The following is a 24,352-nucleotide window of genomic DNA, read 5'->3' as shown; positions in this document are numbered from 1 at the left end:
TGATCATATATATATATATGTTTGTGTGTGTATATATATATATGTGTGTGTGTGTATATATATATATATATATACATTACCTACTGGCTATCGCCAGTAGGTATATATAGTTAGAATTTTTTCCCTATGGGACTTTTGAAAATTCTATGTCTAATAACTTTGGCGTTTGTGGACGGAATCGGCTGAAATTTTCAGGAAAATGGCACATTTTGTTTCTGAGCAGCCCCTGAAAATTTGGTGGGGTTTCGTCAAGGGGGGGCTGAGAAAAAAGGGGGGTCCCAAAACGCGTTTTTTGCATTGAGTTTTCCATAGGGCGGTTGGACTCACTTTTAGCTCGAACGGCTGAATGGATTTGCACGAAACTTGGCAAAATTGTAGGGACTGTTAGCCCGATGTGCCTTTGCTAGGTCTCAATATATGTGCTCCAGTAGTTTTTGAGAAATTAACGTTCAAACCAAGATATATATCTGTAACAGCGCTCTGGGCAGCGATCCGGTCCGCTTACTTTTCGCTTATCGGAACTTTGCGCGCAGAAAGCTGATTGGCTCTCCGGTGTCTGTCAACATTCTAAACAGTCCGGAGCGGACGCCATCTTGTCTCTCGGTAGGATCGAGAGAGAAGAAGAGGTGGAAAACGAAGGGGGAATTTAATGAAAGGGGGCAAGGTATCCCCCTCTTGACCCCCTAGGAATGTTGTTGGGGTTATTAAAGGGTCCCGTGGGGAAAATAAAAAAAAAATGATTTTTCACGGTAGAAGCGCGGCCGCGAACTGGTAGCGAAACGGGAATTCGCCATTTTGTGCTTCGTAAATTAAATTACTAGTTATAAGTGGGTGCGGGAGACGTATCCTAATCCCCTATGTTTCCTGAGGGTGGGTGAGGAGGCTGATATATGTTGATACATCTCTTCCAGCGGCTGTGCGTGAGCTTTTTTTTTTTTTTTGCTGCGTGACAGCCCGGAGCGGCCGCCATCTTGTCTCTCGGTAGGATCGAGAGAGAAGAAAAGGTGAAAAACTAAGGGGGAATTTAATGAAAGGGGGCAAGGTATCCCCCTCTTGACCCCCTAGGAATGTTGTTGGGGTTATTAAAGGGTCCCGTGGGGAAAATAAAAAAAAAATGATTTTTCACGGTAGAAGCGCTTCACGGGCCGCGAACTGGGCCGCAAACTGGTAGCGAAACGGGAATTCGCCATTTTGTGCTTCGTTAATTAAAGTACTAGGTATAAGGGGGTGCGGGAGACATATCCTAATCCCCTATGTTTCCTGAGGGTGGCTGAGGAGGCTGATATATGTTGATATATCTCTTCCAGCGGCTGCGCCATCTTGCCTTTTTTCGAATGCCACAATTTTGTCGTGCACGGCAGCCATTTTAGATGCCAGGCTGGTTCCAGGCTATCACCTAACCCTGCGGATGTAGTTTATGGCCCCAGCTGTAGAGAATTCAGACATGCCAATCCTCCTGATTCAGGCGTGTGAGTACTGATTTCAGTGCTAGTCTCCCGCCTCCCGATTTCTGCAAGCAAAAACCCGGGGGCATATTACGAACAACTAGCGATAATTTTTGTCTATAACTTGTTTAGAGACAAAAATTATCGCCGCACATCGGCGATTTTTATCGCAGATAAACCTTGCTATTATCGCAGAAAAGTCAGCGATATTCATGTATTATCGACCTAATGCTCTTAGCCATGTTATCCACCTCCCATTGGATAACATGGCTAAGAACTGCTCAGGGCAGGTGTTAGATTTTGGAGATATTCGCGCTTAGCGCGAATATCTCCAAAAGTTGGTAATAGAAGGTAGCGATGTTAGGGACTGTTTCCAGTCGCTAACATCTTGGCACGCCACTTTGCATGTCATTAGTGATAAGTATCACTGACATGCAAAGCGGGGCCCAAGATGGTCGCTATCTCCTTTTAGCTGTCACTAACTGGTGTTAGCGACAGCTTGATAATAGGGAAATAATTTTATCTCCGCTTTCATGGTTTTTAAAGCCAAAAAAGCGGAGATAAACCCCCTTGATAATATGCCCCACGATTCCTTGGGGGTTTCAGCTGACAGGGCTTGGTATTGTGTTACATGGTAATTTTTCCATGAAACGTCAGAGGGTCGATGTAGGGGTTCTAGAAGAGGTGATAAACCATTTAAGCCTCATGAACAAGCGCATGGTCTTTTAAAGATTTGTGAAGTACTCGGGGCGGCGGTGTGTGTGTGCCCTCTTTCAGGAGCGGGCGGGGGGGCACTGCCAGCAACTTGCCAGGTCAGGTAGTGTTCAACACGTGCATCACCCTTTCTCTGCCTGCTATTGCGCTCCATGCTTCGGAAAGGTAAGAAAAAGAACGTGCATTTGAGTTTGAAATGTCCGATCCTGCAGCAGCACACTTCCAAAGCCCACACATGACAATAACCCGAATCAAGGCCCCATTCACCCGTTTTTAAAAAAATAGATAACACTCCAACAAAGTAAGGTTATAAAACTTTATTAACTACTAACTTTAACAAACGGAACAAAAACTAAAAACATTTAAACATTTCTCAACACAAAAAGCAACAATGGTTAGAAGCTGTCTTTTGTGCGAATAGTCCCAAGGCAGCACAACGTGCAGAGTTCTGGACGGCACCCAGGTGATGTCGCCTGGGTGCCGCACTGGTTTAGGGATCCTACAATGCTGCTCCGAAAATTGGCGTGGGGCGTCCCGGGTGGGGCGGGGGGAGGCCTCGTCAGTAGCGGTCTGTTGTGCGAATAGTCCCAAGGCAGCACAACGTGCAGAGTTCTGGACGGCACCCAGGTGATGTCGCCTGGGTGCCGCACTGGTTTAGGGATCCTACAATGCAGCACAGAAAAACAGCGTGGGGCGTCCCGGGTGGTGCGGGGGGAGGCCTCGTCAGTAGCGGTCTGTGTCCAGTGTCACATGGCTGACACAACATGTACGACAGGCACCCAGGTGATGTCCAGTAAACTGCCGCACTGGTTTTGGTATCCTACAATGCTGCTCCGAAAATTGGCGTGCGGCGGCCCGGGGGGGGGGCGTGGGGGAGCCGGCGTGAACGGGCCTCCCCAGGTGGCGGCCATCTAGCTGAGTTGCGCTCGCTCTTGCGGCCACAGCGTCTCGCTCACCATGTTGTTGAGTTGCTCCCACTCTTGCAGTGCAGCGATAGGCGGCTGCCACATGGCTCTTAAAATGGCGGACGGCTCCTCGGTTTTGGGCCTGGTCCACTGAAATGGCCCTGGGACACTTTGGAACTCGGACGCTTGCCTGCTAGGGCTTGGGCTCCATTCTCGAAAAGCGTCCCCTCAGCCGTGAAGATTGTATAAAAGTCTTGGGGGCCCCCGACTCCCGCAGGCTTCCGGTGGGGAGCGGCTGCCATGATTGCTCGCGGAATGACCACGACGGAGCCACGAGATGGTGGTGCTCTCATGCTGACGCCAGCTTCAGTCTGAATGATCCAGAAACAAGGTGGGGCTTTCATCGTTTGGGAAAAAAAATGTTCTAAACCAATGAAAAGTGTTATTTTTAGGTCATATGACCAAGCCTTCCATCTTTAGGAAACCAAAAGTAAAATGAACCAATGAAAAGTTTTATAAACAAGTCACATGACCTGTTATGCGACATAGGGCTACAAAAAGCGTAGAAAATCCGTTGGCACGTGAGGCGGCGTCAGTAGCGGACCGATGTGCGAATAGGCCGAAGGCAGCACAACGCGCCGAGATCCGGATGGCACCGAGGTGGTGTCCAGCAAATTGCCGCACTGGTGTGGCCATCCTACAATGCTGCGCCGAAAGACGGCGTGTCCAGCTGAATTGCGGTCACTGTTGCGGTACAGTGACTCGAACGCGCCGAGATCCGGATGGCGCCGAGGTGGTGTCCAGCAAATTGCCGTACTGGTGTGGCCATCCTACAATGCTGCGCCGAAAGACGGCGTGTTCAGCTGAGTTCCGGTCACTCTTCCGGCACAGTGACTCGAACGCGCTGAGATCCGGATGGCACCGAGGTGGTGTCCAGCAAGTGGCTGCACTGGTGTGGCCATCCTACAATGCTGCGCCGAAAGTCGGCGTGGGGTGCCCCGTTGGCTTATGAGGTGATGTCAGTAGTGGACTGATGTGTGAATAGGTCGGAACCAGCACAAGGCGCCAAGATCCGAATGGCAAGTCCTGGATGTTGAGTGCCTCAGTTGAGATTTCTGAGCAGTGCTTGTAGGACTGTCTGAAGCTTATTTGCACCTGCTGCAGCTTCACTAGGTCCGGCGGAACTTTTTGCCTTTTCCTTTCTGCTTCTTTTCCTACAATGCGTTTCTTCTGAAGACACGACCAGGTCCCTGAATGTGTGCAGGGGGACGCTATTGATTGAATGAACGCGCCGAGATCTGGATGGCACCGAGGTGGTGTCCAGCAAATTGCCGCACTGGTGTGGCCATCCTACAATGCTGCGCCGAAAGTCGGCGTGGGGTGCCCCGTTGGTTTATGAGGTGATGTTAGTAGCGGACCGATGTGTGAATAGGTCGGAACCAGCACAAGGCGCCCTGCACTGTTGAGCCTTTTTCAATGTCTGTTTTTTGTTGTTTCCCCTCCATCAAAAACAAAACAAAAATACAAGGCGCCAAGATCCGAATGGCAAGTCCTGGATGTTGAGTGCCTCAGTTGAGATTTCTGAGCAGTGCTTGTAGGACTGTCTGAAGCTTATTTGCACCTGCTGCAGCTTCACTAGGTCCGGCGGAACTTTTTTCCTTTTCCTTTCTGCTTCTTTTCCTACAATGCGTTTCATCTGAAGACACGACCAGGTCCCTGAATGTGTGCAGGGGGACGCTATTGATTGAATGAAAATGGCGGCTTGACACAAAGCTGACTCAAGCGTTACTGTTGGTGCTATACAGACAAAAATTGGTTTTCAGTTTGTACATTCTTCAGGTTTTTTTTTTCCATCCAAGTCTGATTGAGAGTTTGTAGAAAAATGGCTTCAGATTTTCCACATACTACTCTTCAACATTCTTCCTAAATGTAACAATGTGAAACTCACTAGGAGAACGGCTGTTTCTGTTTCCTTTCAAAATGCTGCCACCAATATTTTCTGAATGGAAGACACCATCTTGTAGCATAAAGGGCCGAAAGGGGTTCTGGTCTGGCCGATGGTTGGTGGAGACATTTTGACTATATCTTGGACCTGCCCGGCCTCGCCCAAAATGGCGCCGGTATAAATGGGACTCGTAACTCTTTGCCCGCAAATGTATATCTAGAAAATGTTATTGTAAGTGGCCCTGTCGTATTTTAATTACAAAATGTACGTCCACCGATTCCGCAACTGTTAGACACCTTTGTTCTTGTCACCTAATGGCCCGCTCGTTACGTTCTTCTACAGTGTAAATGTCTCCTCATCATATACGATTTCAGTTTGCTCCGTGGCCGGCCCACGTGGTTATAGGCCCGTATTTGTATACTGACATTTTCACAATAAAGGTTTTTAAAACAAAACACGGTAGTAGTATTTTCATTTGTAAAGTTTTTACTTTTAGTGACTGTTTTCGAATCAGTAAAAGGCAAGTGAAATAAAGCAGTCCAATTACATGACGGATAAAAGGTATAATATGTAGGAACGCAGTAAAGATAAATGGTCAAGGGCAGTTGTGTTTTTCATGTCTGCAACATAAAGTGATCGATAAGAATCTGATAATCAGGCGTATCGGCGACTAAGACAGCAGGCCGAATCTCTTTTACTCAACGGCTCCGTCATGGAAGGAAGAAACGCCCTTTTTCTCGAAAAAGGAATATATTTTACTTGCAAGACAGTTGTAAATTTTCCGGGAAAGTACATTAGCCTGGAATATTATAACATATGTTTGAAAAAAAAATATTGTTCGAAAATAATAAAAAGCGTAATTTTTAGGTCATATGACCAAGCTTTTCATCATTAAATTAACAAAAGTAAAATGAACCAATGAAAAGTTTTATTAACAAGTCACATGACCTGTTATGCTTACGTTACGCGCTGCGCGCCGCGCCTCGGATCACTTCCGGGTGCGCTAACGCGGCGTGTCATAAAACGCATTACGCGACAACGTAGGTCAAGAATATAGTCTAAATGTCTCCACCAACCAGCGTTCAGAACACAACCCCTTTCAGCAGTCCAAAAAGTTCTGTTAAATGACAACAGAGGGGACAGGCAACAAGAACCATCAGTCAAAGAGGGGAGGGCAAGTTCTTCTCTTCCGGGTCATGTTGGGGCGCTACCGGAACTGATCGAATTGGTAGTCTACAGTGTTTCTGGATGTTTCAGACTAAAGCTGGCGTCAGCATGAGACCACTACCATCTCGTAGCTCCGTCGTGGCCATTCCACGAGCAATCATGGCAGCCGCTCCCCACCAGAAGCCTGCGGGAGTCGGAGGCCCCCAAGACTTTTGTAGAATCTTCACGGCTGAGGGGACGCTTTTCGAGAATGGGACCCAAGCCCTAGCAGACAAGCGTCCGAGTTCCAAGGTGTCCCAGGGCCATTTTAGTGGACCAGGCCCAAAACCGAAGAGCCGGCCGCCATTTTGAGAGTCCTGTGGCAGCCGCCTATCGCTGCACCGCAAGAGCGGGCGCATCTCAACTACATGGTGAGCGAGACGCTGTAGTCGCAAGAGCGGGCGGAAAACAGCTGAATGGCGGAAGAGGCACAGTGTAGCAAAAGCGGGCGGAATGGCAACTAAAACGATAAAGGGGCGCCCCACTACAGCTTGTCTTCAGGTCAAACGGATTGTGGGACAAGGTCCAGAATTGAAGAGTCATCAAAAGGCAAAAAGTTCCGCCGGACCCCGGGAGCCGGCCGCCTATGTCGGGGGCGATCTCAGGCTACACCAGTGCTATAAGACTTGGGGAGGGTGTCGGAGCCAAGCGTCTTCTCCGAGTCCATGGCCATCACACCGCCCCTCAGGGGCCTCCGTCAAGCTGTTTAGGAAGGTAACATATCACATTGTTTTCTAATGCAGTCAGGTCCACAAACGACACTCACTTACTTTGAGAATAGTGAAGCTGCAGTAGGTGGAAATAAGCTTCAGACAGTGTTACAAGCGCTGCTCAGAACTCTTAACTATGGCACCCAACATCCAGAACTTATGCTATTTGAGAATGGTAGTGACATCGAAGCATCTCAGGGACCAAAACCATTAACGTACTTTCACGTATGAAAATCTTACTTGGGGAGGGGGCAGGAGCGAAGCGCCCCCTCCCAGTCAGCGCCACCACACCGTATGTTGAAAATCTGAAGCCATCGTTCTACAAAGTCAACCAAACTTGGATTGAAAAATCTAGAAAAATTTACAAACTGAAAACCAGTTTTGGTCTGCATAGCATCAGTAACAACGCTTGAGTCAGCTTTGTGTCAAGCCGCCATTTTGATTCAACAAAGCACAGGCATTGAAAAAGGCTGAAATTCAGAACTCTAAACTATGGCACCCAACATCCAGGAGCTTGCTATCCGGATCTTGGAGCCTTGTGCTGTTTTCGATCTATTCACACATCGGTCCACTACTGACATCATCTTATAAACCAACGTTATGTAAATAGTTTTTTAATAAAATGTTTTACCCTGTTTCTTTGCTGGTGTGTTGTCTATATTTTTAATATTTGCATAGGGTTTGTCGTTATTTTGTGCGGGATGGGTGATGGAGCCGAGCTGTCTTGCAGCCCTCATGGTGTGGAGCTCAGTTCATCTCACTATTTTCGTATTTCTCAAGAAGGGTTGTTCCTAATATTTCTATTTTAGCGAGGTCAAAAAGAGATCCAATTAGTGGCCTACTGATTTTGCTCGATTACTTTTATTTTTTTACACGATTTTTCACTATCTGCAAAGACTAAACAGAGTATTGCGACTTTGTGCTTGTTTGTAAATAGAGAATGATCCAAAGAGAACCAATTCTAAAACAGTAAATGCTTGGACAACAATCAATCAAATGGAGAGACAAGGAGGCACGACGGATTACAACGGGGGTAAAGGCCTGCGTTAACTACCCTTCAGTATCTGCAAAGAGAGAGTACTACTAAGGCAAAAGAGGGGAGGGGGGGCAGCGTTCAAAGCACATCAGCGTGCATAAATACGAAAATGTTTTTTTCTATCACGTACTTGACATTTTAAAGCTTTTCATATTTGCTATTAAAAAAACCAATGAAATTCACAGAAAAAACCATAGGTTATAGTGGATATATAGTTAGGAATTTGCATTTACAAAACCTTGAAAATTCAATGAAAAAACCATAGGTTATAGGCCATATATAGTTAGGAATTAGCATTTACAAAACCTTATTTTACTCGCATAAAACCATTGAAATTCCATATATAGTTAGCTAACTATAAGCGCTAACTATATATCGCGCACCCGCAATCCACTGCTGATGATGTCACATATTACATCATTCATGACATGGTCAGTGACATCACTGATGACATCACTGATGACATCTCAAATGACATCACTGATGACAACTCAAATGATATCAATGATGACATCTCAAATGACATCACTGATGACATCACTGATGACAACTCAAATGACATCACTGATGACATCTCATTTGTCATCACTGATCACATCACTCATGTGATAATACAATGAACCTCTTCAGACTCTAATATAACCTTACATACACTCAGTATAAACAGACACTCACAGACTGTCACTCATCCATGGAGTTACTCACACACCTAGTCAGTCATGCAAAGAATCAATCACACCTCCATTTCCTCAACTATACAGTTATACACATCTTACTTATTCAAACATATAATAACACATATTTACTCTCTTATATAATCCCTGATACAAGCTCACAGTGATCGATACAGCCACTCACACATTCACTGGCTCTTATGTTCAGTTATTTATATATCTCAACTCTCACATGTATTGTGTTTTACATACGTACTTACTTGCACATGTAGCAATGAGAAATCCATTCACTCACCAACACACCCATGCACAGTCAACCGCCCATATAGCTGTTTCCACATGCACTCTTGAACTCATACTCCTAGTGAATCAACTGCTTACACATCTATGCACAGAGTCACGCACCTCCCAGCCACCCACACACACACTCAGCCTCCCATTCAAATATTTGGGCAACCAATCAATAACCCATATGGCCACTCTTATAGCTACTGATCAACACATGCAGCAGCTTACACAACAACAAACATACTGATGCACGAATTAAGACAGTTTAGTCACTAACCCATGTACTCAGTGAGACACATTTAATCACTCACTCATACAGTCAGTCATGCACCTACTAAATTCTTCATCCAGACACTTATACATCCACTCATTCTTCAATATGTGAAACATATTTAAACTTTACAGACACATACAATCACTGGATGTTGTGATCAGTGATGTCATCAGTGATGTCACTGACCATGTCATGAATGATGTAATATGTGACATCATCAGCAGTGGATTGCGGGTGCGCGATATATAGTTAGCGCTTATAGTTAGCTAACTATATATGGAATTTCAATGGTTTTATGCGAGTAAAATAAGGTTTTGTAAATGCTAATTCCTAACTATATATGGCCTATAACCTATGGTTTTTTCATTGAATTTTCAAGGTTTTGTAAATGCAAATTCCTAACTATATATCCACTATAACCTATGGTTTTTTCTGTGAATATATATATATATATGTGTTCGAGGCATGTGGGCTGCTAAATTAATATCTGTGCATAGATCGCCGCCTAGTGTTGGGTCCGGATGATTGCACATTGTTGTCCTGGAAGAGTCTTCGAAGTATCACGAGATAGGAGACTCCTCCCCTGGACTACAGTGCGCATGGGCATCGACTCCATCCCCAGATTATTTTTTTCCGCCATTGGGTTCGGATGTGATTTCGACATCTCCTGTTCGGAATCGATAAAACAACTTCTTGAAGGCCAAAAGGCTTTCCTTACTTCGTCGGTATTGTTCGCGTTCGGTCTCGTGTAATACTCCGGCTCGTCGAGTCGGATATCGGAGGAGTCGAGTGACTCTTCGGTCATCGAGGCCCTGTCGACGCAGCAAGACCCTGACGATTCTACAATGGAACGGAGTCCGTTCAAGTACTGCCCCGTGTGTGGTTCTAAGTACCCACACATCGACGTGCACCCTGTGTGCAACAAGTGCTTATTGCCGGACCACGACGAGGCCAGCTGTATGGCCTGTTCCAGGTTTCGATCGAAGAAGACGATCAAGCTTCGGCGCGTGGCGCGCCTCCAGGCCCAGCGATCGGCACCGGCACCGGTGGACATCTTCTGCAGCCCCGACGTAGGCGAACAAGAACTTCACCTGCAGATTTCACCTCCATCGGCGGACGTCGAGGCCAACTCCAAAGAAGACCAAGACCTCGAGGAAGATGTCGAGGAGGTAGGGGACGACGAACAACCTTTTGGGGCCGTGGAAGATAGCTCGGAGGATGAGCTATGCCCCGAACATACAAAGGCTCAGGTCACGGGATCGCCACAAGGCCTTACCCACGACCCTACACCTCGCTCCTCGGCCCTGCCTCCTGGCCCGGCTACGGACACCTCTACGGAGCCGCCATTGCCTAAATCGAAACTGAAAGTGAAGCCTTCGGGATCGACCAAATCTAAGATGGCCGATGCAGCACCGAAACCGAAGACGCCATTGACGGCGTCGTCGTCGGAGCCCTCGAAGCCGAAGAAGGCTGTCGAACAGGCTAAAGCGCCTAAAGTGGTCAAAGAGCCAAGCTCGAAAGCAGTCGCCCAGCACTCCACTAAGGTGGTCGAGTCCAAGTCGAAGTCGACCGTCCAGCCGTCAGCGGTCAAGCCTACCGCATCTACAGGCAAACCAGCCGTCGAGGCCAAATCGGCAAGGGGCACCGAGCCAAAGTCTGGAGCTACAACGCCTAAGGGAAAGTCCGCCGATCCGAAGCCATCGAGGTCGACGCATGGGGCCGTGGATGGTGGCGGACGCGCAGTTGTCGAGACTACGTCTGCGCCTCCAGCAAAGAACAGGGATTCATCGACGCTCCAGTCTTCCCCTGGGGGGGGATCAAGGTCCTCAGTCGGGTCGACGAGACCGTCCGCTTCTTTTACGAAGCAAGTGGCAGACTCCCTCAAACGGATTCGGGAGAAAGAGCTGACGTCGGTGCCGAAGACGCCCTCGGTACCTACTCCAGTAGCGGACCCGAAGAAAACCTCCAAGCCGCTCCTCTTTACTCTACCACCCAAAGTGGTGCCAAAGGCCTTTGCACCACGGTCGGTGCCTAAGGACTCAGAAGGGGTAGGGCATACTCAGCTGAGTGGCAGTTTGGGTCGACAACCCTTATTGGACGAGCAGTCGGAACAGTATATCGATGCCGACACAGGAAAATTGACGCTCTATAAGAGGAAGATTACTTCACAGCCTTTGGAGTCGTTTGTAATCCCTCTGATAAAGAAAAGGCCTGCGTCAGAAACGCCGGAACTGGTTGAGTGCATTCCTCTGCATCCGGCTAGGAGCCCATCGCCTTCACCCACTTGCTCAGATGGAGATCTAGGTGATCAGGACGAGGAGTATACTTTTCCCGAAAACACAGACCCTGATGAGCAACAGGACTCGTGGTTAGCCTCAGGTGATCAGGGGGACCAACAAGCTGTCCATGACCCACAAGCTTTTGGCGCAAAGCCTTCTCCTACAGAAGATTCTGCGGCGTTCAATGCCTTAATTGAGAGAGCAGCTGCAAACCATAAGGTGGAAATGCATGCTGACCCTGTGGACGTTGACTTTCTATTTGACACTTTCTCTGCTGCTGAGAAAACCGTAAAAACACTTCCAATGCTTAAGGGTGTTCTTAAGCATGCCACAGACATTTTCAAGGAAACAACAAGGGCTCGGGTTGTAAACCCTAGAATAGAAAAAAAATACAGACCGGGACCTGGGGACCCAACTTACATACGGGGCCAGTTGCCTCTGGACTCTTTGGTAGTCTCTAATGCTTGCAAACGGGCGAACTCACAAACAACAGGTGAAGCTCCTCCCCCGGACAAAGAGTCTAAAGTGTTGGAGGCATCGGGGAAAAGGGTGGCAGCGCAGGCAGCAAACATCTGGCGCATATCCAACACACAAGCTCTGCTAGCCAGATACGACAGAGCACACTATGACACCTTAGAGCATCTTTTACAACACCTTCCAGACGAGTTTAAAGAAGGAGCTGAGATGCTTATCCAAGAAGGCAAGCTCATCTCCAACGCTGCAATTAGATGTGCGCTCGACGTTGCGGATACGGCAGCCAGAGCGATAAATACTAGTGTGATGTTACGGCGTCAAGCATGGCTCCGCATCTCAGGGTTCAAGCCAGAGATACAGACTGTTATCCTCAACCAGCCCGTTAATCCAGGCAGACTGTTTGGCCCTGAGGTGGACTCCACCCTCGAAAAAATTAAAAAAGATACTGAGACGGCTAAATCCATGGGTGCACTTCAGTCTCAGCAATACAGAGGGAGCACTTTTCGTCGCTCAGGCACTCGGGGTGTCACCAGAGGACACTTGGCACAACAGGCGCAATTCAGTAAAAGTGGGGCACAGTCCTCCAAACAGGGTAGATGAGGTTACAGAGGAAACAACGCCAGGGGCAGAGGCAACAACAGTTCCCGTTCCTCTGCCGCCAACAAACAGTGACTTCCTGTCACTGCCCCCGACCATCCAACACCTGTCGGGGGGAGACTCCAGCAGTTCCTGCCAGTCTGGAAGTTCATCACCACAGACAGGTGGGTAAGGAAACTTATCCAGTTCGGCTATTGTCTGGAGTTAACGTCCACTCCACCCAACATACCCCCAAGACAACGTCCTATGTCGGCAGAGCACTTGCACTTATTGCAGCAAGAGGTTCTTGTGATGCTGCAAAAAGGCGCAATAGAGCTTGTGCCACTGGAGGAACAAGGCACAGGGGTTTACTCCCTGTACTTCTTAATCCCAAAGAAGGACGGCTCACTCAGACCCATTCTGGACCTACGCCCCCTCAACATGTATATTCTTTCAGAACACTTCCACATGTTAACTCTGCAGCAAGTTCTTCCACTGTTAAACCAGGGAGACTTTCTCGCAACCTTGGACCTCAAGGATGCTTACTTTCCCATACCACTCCATCCATCCCACAAAAAATACCTTCGGTTCACCATTCTAAACGGGCATTACCAGTTCAGGGTCCTACCGTTCGGTGTGACCACTGCTCCCAGAGTGTTCAGAAAGTGTCTGGCAACGGTGGCGGCGCACCTCAGGAGACAGAACATACATGTCTACCCTTACCTGGACGACTGGCTCGTTCAAGCCAAGTCGGCACAGCAGTGTGCCGCAGACATGTCCCGCACTATTCACCTTCTTCACAGTCTGGGGTTTTCGCTCAACTATCCAAAGTCGCACCTTCAGCCAGCACATGTGCGGCAGTATTTGGGCGCGACTATAAATACTCTGGCTGCTACAGCTCAGCCGAACACAGCGAGGATCAACAGCATCCAGTCGCTGATTCAGAGATTCAGACCGCAGCACTCACTCCCTGCGAGAGTGTTTATGCAGTTGATAGGCATGATGGCCTCCAGCATCTTCATAGTCCCGCACGAGGTTGCATATGCGTCCGCTTCAGGAATGCTTGGCACGCCAGTGGACTCAGGCTCAAGGGCAGTTGAAAGACCTAGTGTTGGTGACTGGTCGGGCATACAACTCTCTGCATTGGGGGACTCCACACAACCTTTGCAATGGCCGACCGTTCCAGGAGCCTGTGCCACACATTATCCTGACAACGGACGCATCCCTCCAGGGTTGGGGAGCGCATGTACTCCACTACACAGTGCAGGGGCTATGGTCGACACAGCAGAAGAAGATGCACATCAACTACTTAGAACTGATGGCAATCTTCATGGCACTGAAGTCCTTCAAAGTACATCTGTGGAACAAGGTTGTGTTGATCCGGACGGACAACATGACGGCAATGTACTATATCCAAAAGCAGGGGGGCACACACTCTCCACAGTTGTCTCATCTGGCTCAGAGCATGTGGAAGTGGGCCATTCAGAGGAACATCTTCCTCAAGGCGGAACACCTCACGGGCGTGGACAATCAGATGGCGGATCTGCACAGCAGGTACAGCCACCAAATGCACGAGTGGGAGCTGCATCCATCAGTACTCCGCACGTACTTCCAGCAGTGGGGTCGTCCAGAGATAGACCTGTTTGCCACAAGGGAGAACGCAAAATGCCCAAGCTTCGCCGCCAGGTTCCCACACCCACAGTCGCAGGGCAATGCTATATGGATGAACTGGTCAGGCAAATTTGCGTACGCTTTCCCCCCAGCACCTCTCATACCGCTGGTGGCACGGAAGCTGCTGCAACACTCAATGGCACTCATCCTGGTTGCTCCAACGTGGGCACGCCAGCCATGGTACACCACGTTTCTGGAACTCTCTGTGGTACTGCATCAAAGGCTGCGCCTCACTCCCAAGTTCTTGACGCAGAACCATGGCGACATTCAGCACCCAGATCCGCAACAGCTGAACCTAGCGATCTGGCTCCTGAGGTCTTAGAGTTTGGCTACCTTAATTTGCCCCCGGAATGCATGGACATCATCCGGGAGGCAAGAAGGCCAACAACCAGAGCTTGCTATGCAGCAAAATGGAAGCGGTTTGTCATTTACTGTACAAAACATCATATCAACCCGCTAGATGCATCCATTCCTAATATCATCTGCTATTTGTTACATCTTTACAAATGTAATCTGGCGTATGCTTCCATTCGGATACACTTATCCGCCATAGCGGCTTATCTCCAAAACAGGCAGCACCTCTCAGTTTTCAGGGTGCCTGCCATCAAAGCATTCCTGGAAGGGCTGAAACGAGTCATCCCCCCCAGGTCCCCACCAGCTCCTGTGTGGAACCTCAATGTGGTCCTCACCAGGTTAATGGGACCACCGTTTGAGCCTCTACATTCCTGTGAGATTCAGTTCTTGACATGGAAAGTGGCTTTTCTCATTGCCATCACGTCGCTATGGCGTGTTAGTGAGCTACAAGCGCTCACGATACAAGAGTCATTTATTCAAATTCATCCTAACAGGGTAGTGCTGCGCACTAACCCTAAGTTTCTCCCTAAGGTGGTGTCGCAGTTTCATGTCAATCAAACCATTGAACTAACCACATTCTTTCAAAACCCTGAAACAGTAGCAGAAAGAATGCTCCACACGCTTGATGTCAAACGTGCATTACTGTACTACATTGACAGGACCAAAAGCTTTAGGAAGACACAACAGCTATTTGTTGCCTTCTCAGCCCAGCACAAAGGCAACCCCATTTCCAAGGCAGGAATAGCCAGGTGGATCGTTAAGTGTATTCAAATTTGCTACCACAAGGCTAAGCGCACTTTAACGGTCCCGCCCCAGGGCCCACTCCACACGCAAGTTAGGGGCCTCCATGGCTTTCCTAGGTAATATTCCTTTGGAAGATATTTGTAGAGCAGCCACGTGGATTACTCCACACACCTTTACTAAACACTACTGTGTAGATGTGCATTCCAAACAGCAGGCGCTGTAGGTCAGGCTGTTCTTAAAACTCTTTTTCAAACTTCTGCAGCTGGCCGTTAATGGAGGGACTGCTATGTATTCTATGCACAGATATGAATTTAGCAGCCCACATGCCTCGAACTGAATATGCTACTTACCAGTATGCATCTGTTCTTGGCATGTAGGGCTGCTAACATTCATATCGCCCACCCTCCTCCCCGGCGCCCGTAGCGGCTGCAGGTTAATTTCTTGCATTCAAACATTAGCATGGACATCATTTACACTATTTCACTCCATCTCTACACAATGGCTAAAAACAATCTGGGGATGGAGTCGATGCCCATGCGCACTGTAGTCCAGGGGAGGAGCCACCTATCTCGTGATACTTCGAAGACTCTTCCAGGACAACAATGTGCAATCATCCGGACCCAACACTAGGCGGCGATCTATGCACAGATATGAATGTTAGCAGCCCTACATGCCAAGAACAGATGCGTACTGGTAAGTAGCATATTCAATGTGTGTGTATATATATATATATATATATATATATATATATGTGTGTATATATATATATATGTATGTGTGTATATATATATATATATATATATATATATGTGTGTGTGTATATATATATATATATATATATATGTGTGTGTGTATATATATATATATATATATATATATATATGTGTGTGTGTATATATATATATATGTATGCGTGCATATATATATGTATGTGTGTATATATATATATGTATGTGTGTATATATATATGTATGTGTGTATATATATATGTATGTGTGTATATATATATATGTATGTGTGTATATATATATATGTATGTGTGCATATATATATGTATGTGTGCATATATATATATGTATGTGTGCATATATATGTATGTGTGCATATATATATATGTATGTGTGCATATATATATGTATGTGTGCATATATATATATATATATATATATATATATATATATATATATATATATATATATATATATATATATATATATATATATATATATATATATATATATATATATATATCCTTGCCAGTAGGTAGTTATAGTTAGGATTTTTTTCAATGCAAAGTCTCAAAATTCTATTTGGAATAACTTTGGGGCCGGTTGACGAATCTGCCTGAAAATTTCCTCAAATTTGCCTCGCGGAGCTCCGGTCCTTCCTTGAAAGTTTGGGGGGGATTAGTCAAGCGGGGGCCGAGATAAAAGGGGGGTCCCAAAACGTGTTTTCCCCATGTTAATTTCCATAGGGCGGTCGAACTCACTTTTAGCCCGAACGGCTGAATGGATTTCCACCAAACTTGGCAAAATTGTAGGGACTGGTAGCCCGAAGTGCCTTTGCTATGTCTCAAGATATGTGCTCCAGTGGATTTTGAGTAATTTAGGTTAAAAAAAAAATATATATCTATAGGCGCGCCCCGGTACGCGCACCGGGGAGCGCACCAGGCGTTCAACGCGACTTGCGCACGGAAAGCTGATTGGTTCACGGGTGTCTGTAAACATTCAAAACAGTCCGGAGCGGCCGCCATCTTGTGTCTCGGTAGGATCGAGACATAAGAGGTGGCAAAAAAAAAAAGGGGAAATGACTATAAGGGGGCTGGGTAGACCCCCCCTGATTTGCGCCGGGGGAACGCCCGGTACGCGCACCGGGGAGCGAAGCATGGGGAAAACCCAGTTTATTCACTGTTACCTCTACGACCCATTCTTGCGTCAATACGTCCCTTTTGCATACATTACACCTGACGTAGGAATAATGTGGCGCAGGTGCTAACAAAGTGACACATGTACCTAGATGCGTCACTTTGTAAATATGACTGAATAAGGTGCATTATTTACAGCACTGGTGCGTCACAAAAAGTGACCCACCGGTGGCGTTAAAGTGACGCATGGCCTCATAAATGAGGCCTTCAGTCTTCTACTCATGCGTCATATTAAATTTATGACGTATTATGTTGGAAGTTCCTACAGATACGTCAGTATTTCAGACTTCTCTGTAAGCGCAAAAGTGATGCATTGCTGGAGTGTGTCTCAAAAATGAAGCAACTCCAGCAATGCATCCTTTCACATGGGGCTAGGCCCCATGTGAAAGGGCCTGCACGCCTACTGTGAAACAGGCGTAATATTTGGAAGCAACAGCGTCATAAAAGTGACGCAGTGATATCTCATAGATTTCACTGCGTCACCTCTACGACCCTTTCTTGCGTCAATACGTCCCTTTTGCATACATTACACCTGACGTAGGAATAATGTGGCGCAGGGGGTTACAAAGTGACGCATCTACCTAGATGCGTCACTTTGTAAATATGACTGAATAAGGTGCATTTTTTACAGCACTGGTGCATCACAAAAAGTGACGCTCCGGTGGCGTTAAAGTGACGCATGGCCTCATAAATGAGGCCTTCAGTCTTCAACTCCAGCAATGCATCTTTTCTTACCCTTCCACACCCCCGTTCTTCAACATTTTCTTTGAATATCCACATTCCCCATATTCACTCTCATTCTCCTTACTTTCCTTCCCAACACTCACCTTCTTTCAGTCCCCCTCCTTCACTTCCTTTCTCCTCTCATACCTTTCTGTTCTTTCTTACTCATTTTCCTTTCCATTATCAATGCACTCCACTTCACTTACTCTTTTTCATTTTTTTAAGAATATAGCTCTTTGATGAGAATTGGAGGTAGTTCTGAAAAGAACTTTTTTTTCTTCTTTTTTTTTAAGAACAGAAACAAAAACAGGGAATGGAAACTGCTCAACAGGGGCAAAAAAACAAAAAAAAATAGGGCTGGGAACGGCAGTGATGGTTCTCCAATGCTCGAACCATGAGCAGGACACGTTACTCCCCATAGGTAAGGAGTTGATCGCAGTATCTGCATTTCAGGACACCTTTGTTGAATGCAGGTTGAATATTTGGAACCAGCTCCTGCGATCGCCCCCTCACCGAAGTAGTTGCTCCTCCGGTGGATGTAGAGGCCCCATCACTGGGAACCTCTTGTGCCAGCGCCCTGACACTTTCCCGGGGAAAATTCTGGGGGTGCCTCCTCTCCACATGGCGTATCATTGTGAAGTTCCCAAAAGAATATTTCTTTTTGGGGTCACCCCGTGACAGGACTTTTTTGCAGATCCTGCACTCCACTTTCAGAGCATTCACCTTTTTCTGGTTAGCTGGTATTGAAAAAAAATTCCAAATGAAATGCTCCTTCACCTTTGGATGAGGAGGCTCTTCATCGATGAATTCAGGCTCATCTTCACACCTGGATGGTCTGGCAGCCATGATTAACCCAGAAAAATGGAAGAGAAAAAGGGCAGGTCTTTCAGTCACAAAAGTGAAAGAAGTGAAGAAAATGGGTGGGGATTTCATTCTTTGTAAAAAAAAACTGTTAGAAACCAATGAAAAGTGTTATTTTAAGGTCACATGTCTTGGCGCGCTGACGCTGCGCGCACCGGAACGCTTCCGGGGGCGCATACGCGGCGCGAACGTAGGCGCTTCCGGGGCGTTTATGCGGCGCGAACGTAGGCGCTTCTGGGGGCGCTTACGCGGCGCGCCAAAGTGACGTTTTGATAGTTTCACGGAAATGCAAAATCATTTTCTTTTCCTTATTTTAAAAAAACAGCTTTTATATGTATGGTACTAAATGTCTTGCGTTATTTACTTTTCATTCATATTTTTTTTCACGAACAAAAGTAGCGCTCTGGGTGCGCTTTCCGGAGAGCTTACCGGAGCGCGCACTCAGAGCGCCCCAGGATAAAATGATTAAAAAAAAAAATAATAATAATTAATACTTACACAAAACAGCAAATTTATAAAAAAATCGTAGGTTAGAAACTCGATATAGAAAGGAATTAGCATTTAGAAAACCTATGAAATTCACTGAAAAAACCATAGGTTTCACACCAGTTATAGTTAGCTGGAAATTTTACTGACATAAAACCATTGAAATTCCACGTTATAGTTAGTTGGACTCACTATAACTTGCGCGCCTGCAATGCACTGCTGATGACGTCACATATTACATCACTCATGACCTGGTCAGTGACATCACTCATGACATCACGATGACACCATCCTTGTGACAGACCACTTTTCAGTGTAATGTAAGCCTTGAAACACATATTCAAGAATAGAAATTAACATTTTCAAAAAAATGGATACCCATACCAGTTACAACAAACAATTCAGTAATTCCACCATCTATATACACATCCACTCATTCACCAACAGTTCTATATAGTCCCTCATACATATACTCACTCATCATATGTAGTGATACACCTATACATCCTGTTACACACCGACAGTCATCCAAAAGTTACTCACGCACATACTCACACAGGTATGACACAAATAAACTATTGAACATCCATTTATTTGCATATTGAACTATACACACACTACCACTTTACTTCTATGTAAATTTACACATACTTACTCTCTTAAACAATCACTTATAGAAACACATACTTATTTAAACAGGAACTCTTACAATCTCTCCTCTGACATATACTCACTTATATACATCAATACTCACATATACTAGATTAAAACATATGTAGTTACTGATAAAGACACTAGTGAGACAGTCATTCACTCACTAACACACACATATACACACTCATCCACCCATACAGTCCTGCACATATGCTGGCTTCAAAACACATACAAACAGTGAGGCAGTCACCAACCCATGCAGCCACTTATACACAAAGTGAAACACTGATACATATATTTCAATATTTAAAAGTTACTCGCTAATATATGTATTCACTAAGATACACTTAATAAGGCTGTTAACAAATCATTTTTTTAGAAAAAAAACATCCATTTAGACACTTACTTAAACATTTATTCTTCCATCGACCTTTTTCATATACATATAGATAACATATTTATTTTTCAGAAAGACACACATTCACTGTGATCAGTGATGTCATGAGTGATGTCACTGACCATGTCATGAGTGATGTAATATGTGACGTCATCAGCAGTGCATTGCAGGCGCGCAAGTTATAGTGAGTCCAACTAACTAGAACGTGGAATTTCAATGGTTTTATGTCAGTAAAATTTCCAGCTAACTATAACTGGTGTGAAACCTATGGTTTTTTCAGTGAATATATATATATATATATATATATATATATATATATATATATAGATATATATATATATCTATATATATATATATATATCTATATGGGCCACATATATTGTAGTGTTGCCGGGGTCCCACGCATGGGCGGGAATATTCTAATGCTTATGACTTTGACTTTGATGAGGATACCCATGGGAGAGAACTAGGATTACAGGTAAGTAACTAATCCTTTTTCGACTTCTTTTCAACCGTGTGCCAGCCTTCCAACCAGTCCCAGGCGTCCTCCGGTCAAGTGAACAACCACAATTTGCAATTAGTTTCCACCCTCAGCTTGGCAGGGAACATAGTTACATATTGAACCTCTTGGTCTCGGAGTGCCCGCTTCACCTCCAGGAAACTGCAGCTTTGTTTCTGCACTCTCAGAGTAAAGTCCGGAAAGAACTCGCTGTTTGGAGAATGACATCGCGGTCTCGGAAATTAAACACCCGGGCTAGGAGCGGCCTTGGGGGCGCACCCGGCTTCGGCCGACCCCCCCACCCCTCCCCCCGGCACACGGCGAGCCCTTTAGATCGAGAAGCATTTGGAAAGTCCACGTGGTTGTAGATGTTTAAGAACTAGTTCCTCAACAAAAAGGTCAGCGACCTGTCCCTCTGCGCTTTCCGGCACACCCAGAATGCGGACGTTGTTACGCCGCATCTTTCCTTCGTAATCATCCAGCTGTAGAGCCATTGCCTCGTGGGAAGAGGGCAACTCGGTCATCTGCCACTTAAGAAGGGTGGTATCAGTGACAAGCTCCTTGGTGGTGCTCTCTACTGTCCCCACGCGCTCCGCCATTTTCTTCATGTTTTCCCGAATCAGCGCCACTTCTGTTGCCACTGTATCGATCCTCACCTCGAGGGAAGTCCTTATTGCCGGGATTGCCTCAAGGATATCCTTGTTCGTAGGTTCCATGGCATCACTTGGGGCCGCCGTCTCCCTTCGGTCCTCACTCTGTTGCTTTTCCTGTGCAAATTTCTCCAGGTTGGTCTGCGATGCCGTCCGGTTGTTGGGCCCAGATGCCATGGTATATTCGTCTCGGTGGCACCACGCGATATCGGGGTGCGACCGCTACTTCACGCCACCTGCAGTGGAGTCGTCCACTCGGCCTGTCGGTTTTTACGTGGGGCACCCCGTTTACAGGACTTTTGGTTGGACACGCTGCGTGCACCTCGCCACAACGGAATCTACAGAGACCCGGTCTGCCCTGATAGATAACCTGAGCCGGGTGGAGCACCTCTCTGCCTGGCAATCAAGGTTCCTCAGTCCCCATTCCTCACGCTGCGCCTCATATAGATTAGGCCATTATGCAGGGAAATCAGGAATCCAGGCAACCCCGCAGAGTCCCTCCCGCTCCACAATACACAGATGATCAAGCGCAGTTTCCTTTCCAGCTGCGCGCAAGTGACTTAATCTCCTACCTTGCTGGCTTCAGTTGTTATCTAGACCTCAGAGGGTAATGCCGCAAAACATCCCCCGGTCCCAGAACTCCGGCGGGAGCCAGCTACTCGGTGGTGCTCACTCCGGGTACTCAAGTCTGCATATGGGGTGGCTCGCCGGCCACGATATACACAAACCCCTTTTTCAGGGCCACCCACAGTCACTACAAAACCCAGGAATGTGCAGCAGTCTATTAGGCAGCCTGTGGGCTCCAACTGAAATCAAGTCCCAGGGCCACTGGGCTGCTCCAGATTATGTGCGTGCCCACCCTATTAAGCCTGCACTCGTTCTCGCAGTGGGGTCTCAAGGATTAGCAGCTCAACCCCGACCTCCCAGGGGCCTCGGGGCTAAACCTCTCCCCTCGTCCGCTGTGTGGCAGGGCGCAGCTCTGTCGGCGGGCACTCACTGGCAACAATCTCGGCCTCCACAAAATCAGGCCGCAACCGCGGTATAGCGTACTGTGCTTCCGCCCCCCCGGCCTCACTTCCGCCAGCAAGACATCTAGTTTTGATCCGGTGTGCAGGAGCGCTCTCCGGAATACTTCACTGATCCGCCCCAAACTCGGCACACACCTCGCCAGTTGCCGCAGCACACCACAGAGTTCCTCGGGCCGAGAATCGGGCCAGCGGACCCAAAGTTATCTGGATAGTTTAGGAGTGGCGCTCTGGAGCAGAGCTAGCGAGCGGCCATTCCCGTCAACGGTTAGCCAAGCCCCCCAAGCAATTCTTATTCCTGTTGGGGGTCCTGAAATAGACTGAATTGTCACACTTGTAGGAGTATGATGGTTAGCAGTTTTGCTGTTAATATCATTGTCATTGTCAGTGGGAGTGTGTGGTGCAAGCTGCAGTGTCTTCCTGATGAGAGATTTGGCACTTATTTATTTTTTCAAATTAAGCAGTGGAGGTCAAAACTAGTCCTCACTAAACTCCTGCAGCAAGGTCAGACCTCCTCAGAAACACCCCCTGCCCTAACAAAGCCCTCAGCCTAATGGGCACCTGGGAAATACCAGGATCCTTCCCCCTTCCAGGAGGCAGGCAGAAATACTGACTATTTGGGTAGGGCTATTGGTACCGGTGTGGTGCTCTAACATGTGTGGACCAGATAAGTGAGTTTCTCCAGTAACGTCAAAGCGGCATTCATTGACATGCCATTCAGTGGCACCCATATCTTCGGAGACAAGACAGACTCTGCCTTACAGCATTTTAAAGAGAGTAAGGCAGCAGCATGCTCCCTCGGCATTGTAGTGGCTGTGCGGCTGTTTCCCCGCCAAAACCTACCTACTCCACAACATACCTTCCTAACCTTTCATGAAAAAGATTGGGGATTCAACTGTCAAGGTCCATTTCCTCAGGTGCCACACTCTACCCAATTCCTTGCCTTGACCCTCTTTCTGCTGCTGCCTGCAAAATTTCTTTAGTTTGCTCTCAGTGCTGCTTTTTCACCCAGTTGGAGGAAGGATAAGTCATTACTTCCACAGGTGTCAGAGCATCACATGAGGTTGATGGGTGCTCTAAATCGTCATAGGTGGTTACACCCTACCTTTCCTGTCCACTATTCCATGTATGCCATCAGTGCCGCAACATCCTCCACTGGACCACTTGTCCATTCTACGTAAAGTAGTCCTGGCTCTCTTGGGAGCTGGCATCAGAAATCAGGACTGGTGGCTACGTCTGTTACTTTCAGGTGTCGAAGAAGGACTGAGGACTTCCTCACTGCCTTCCTCTATAAGGACAGGTTCAAGATACTCACTCTGACTCTATTTTCCGAGAATCATGGTGACTAGATGGCGCATTTAGACTTGCAGGGGCGATTATTTACACATTCCTGTTCTATGATCCCACAGACAATATCTGTGGTTTCAAGTCGGAGATGAGCACCTTCAGTTCTCCATGCTCCAATTTTCCCTCACCAGTGCCTTTTGTATGTTCATAAAGGAGATTATGATCGTTGCTGCCCATCTTAGGAGGTTGGGGAAACCAGTCTCCCCATAACTTGACAACTGGTTGTTAAAGATAGGCTGTCCTCAAGTAGTCATAAACCACCTCCAGATGATGGCCAACCTACTGGTATCTTGGGGTTTCTCCATTAGTATTTCGAAATCACACATTACTGCTAAGTTCTGTCCGATGTCCTCCTGGACACAGTGCAGTTCCAAGCCTTTCTTCTGCCCGGACGAGTTCAGGACATTTGGGCTATGACCTGAATGTTTCAACCCTTGGGCACGTGAGAGCAGCTCTGAGACCTCTTGGTATACTGCTAGCGAACCACGGCA

The 24,352-nt window shown here is 46.9% G+C and overlaps 1 protein-coding gene across 3 annotated transcripts in view; it reads left to right on the top strand.

Moving 5' to 3' along the window:
* Positions 1-24,352, top strand: part of KDM1A (lysine demethylase 1A) — a 1,339,130-nt gene that overhangs the window by 194,458 nt on the left and 1,120,320 nt on the right. The gene's annotated exons all lie outside the window — the stretch shown is intronic.

Source organism: Lissotriton vulgaris, chromosome 2_1 (assembly GCF_964263255.1).
Source record: "Lissotriton vulgaris chromosome 2_1, aLisVul1.2, whole genome shotgun sequence".
Taxonomy (NCBI): Eukaryota; Metazoa; Chordata; class Amphibia; order Caudata; family Salamandridae; genus Lissotriton; species Lissotriton vulgaris.
This window is presented reverse-complemented; position numbering and strand designations above follow the sequence as displayed.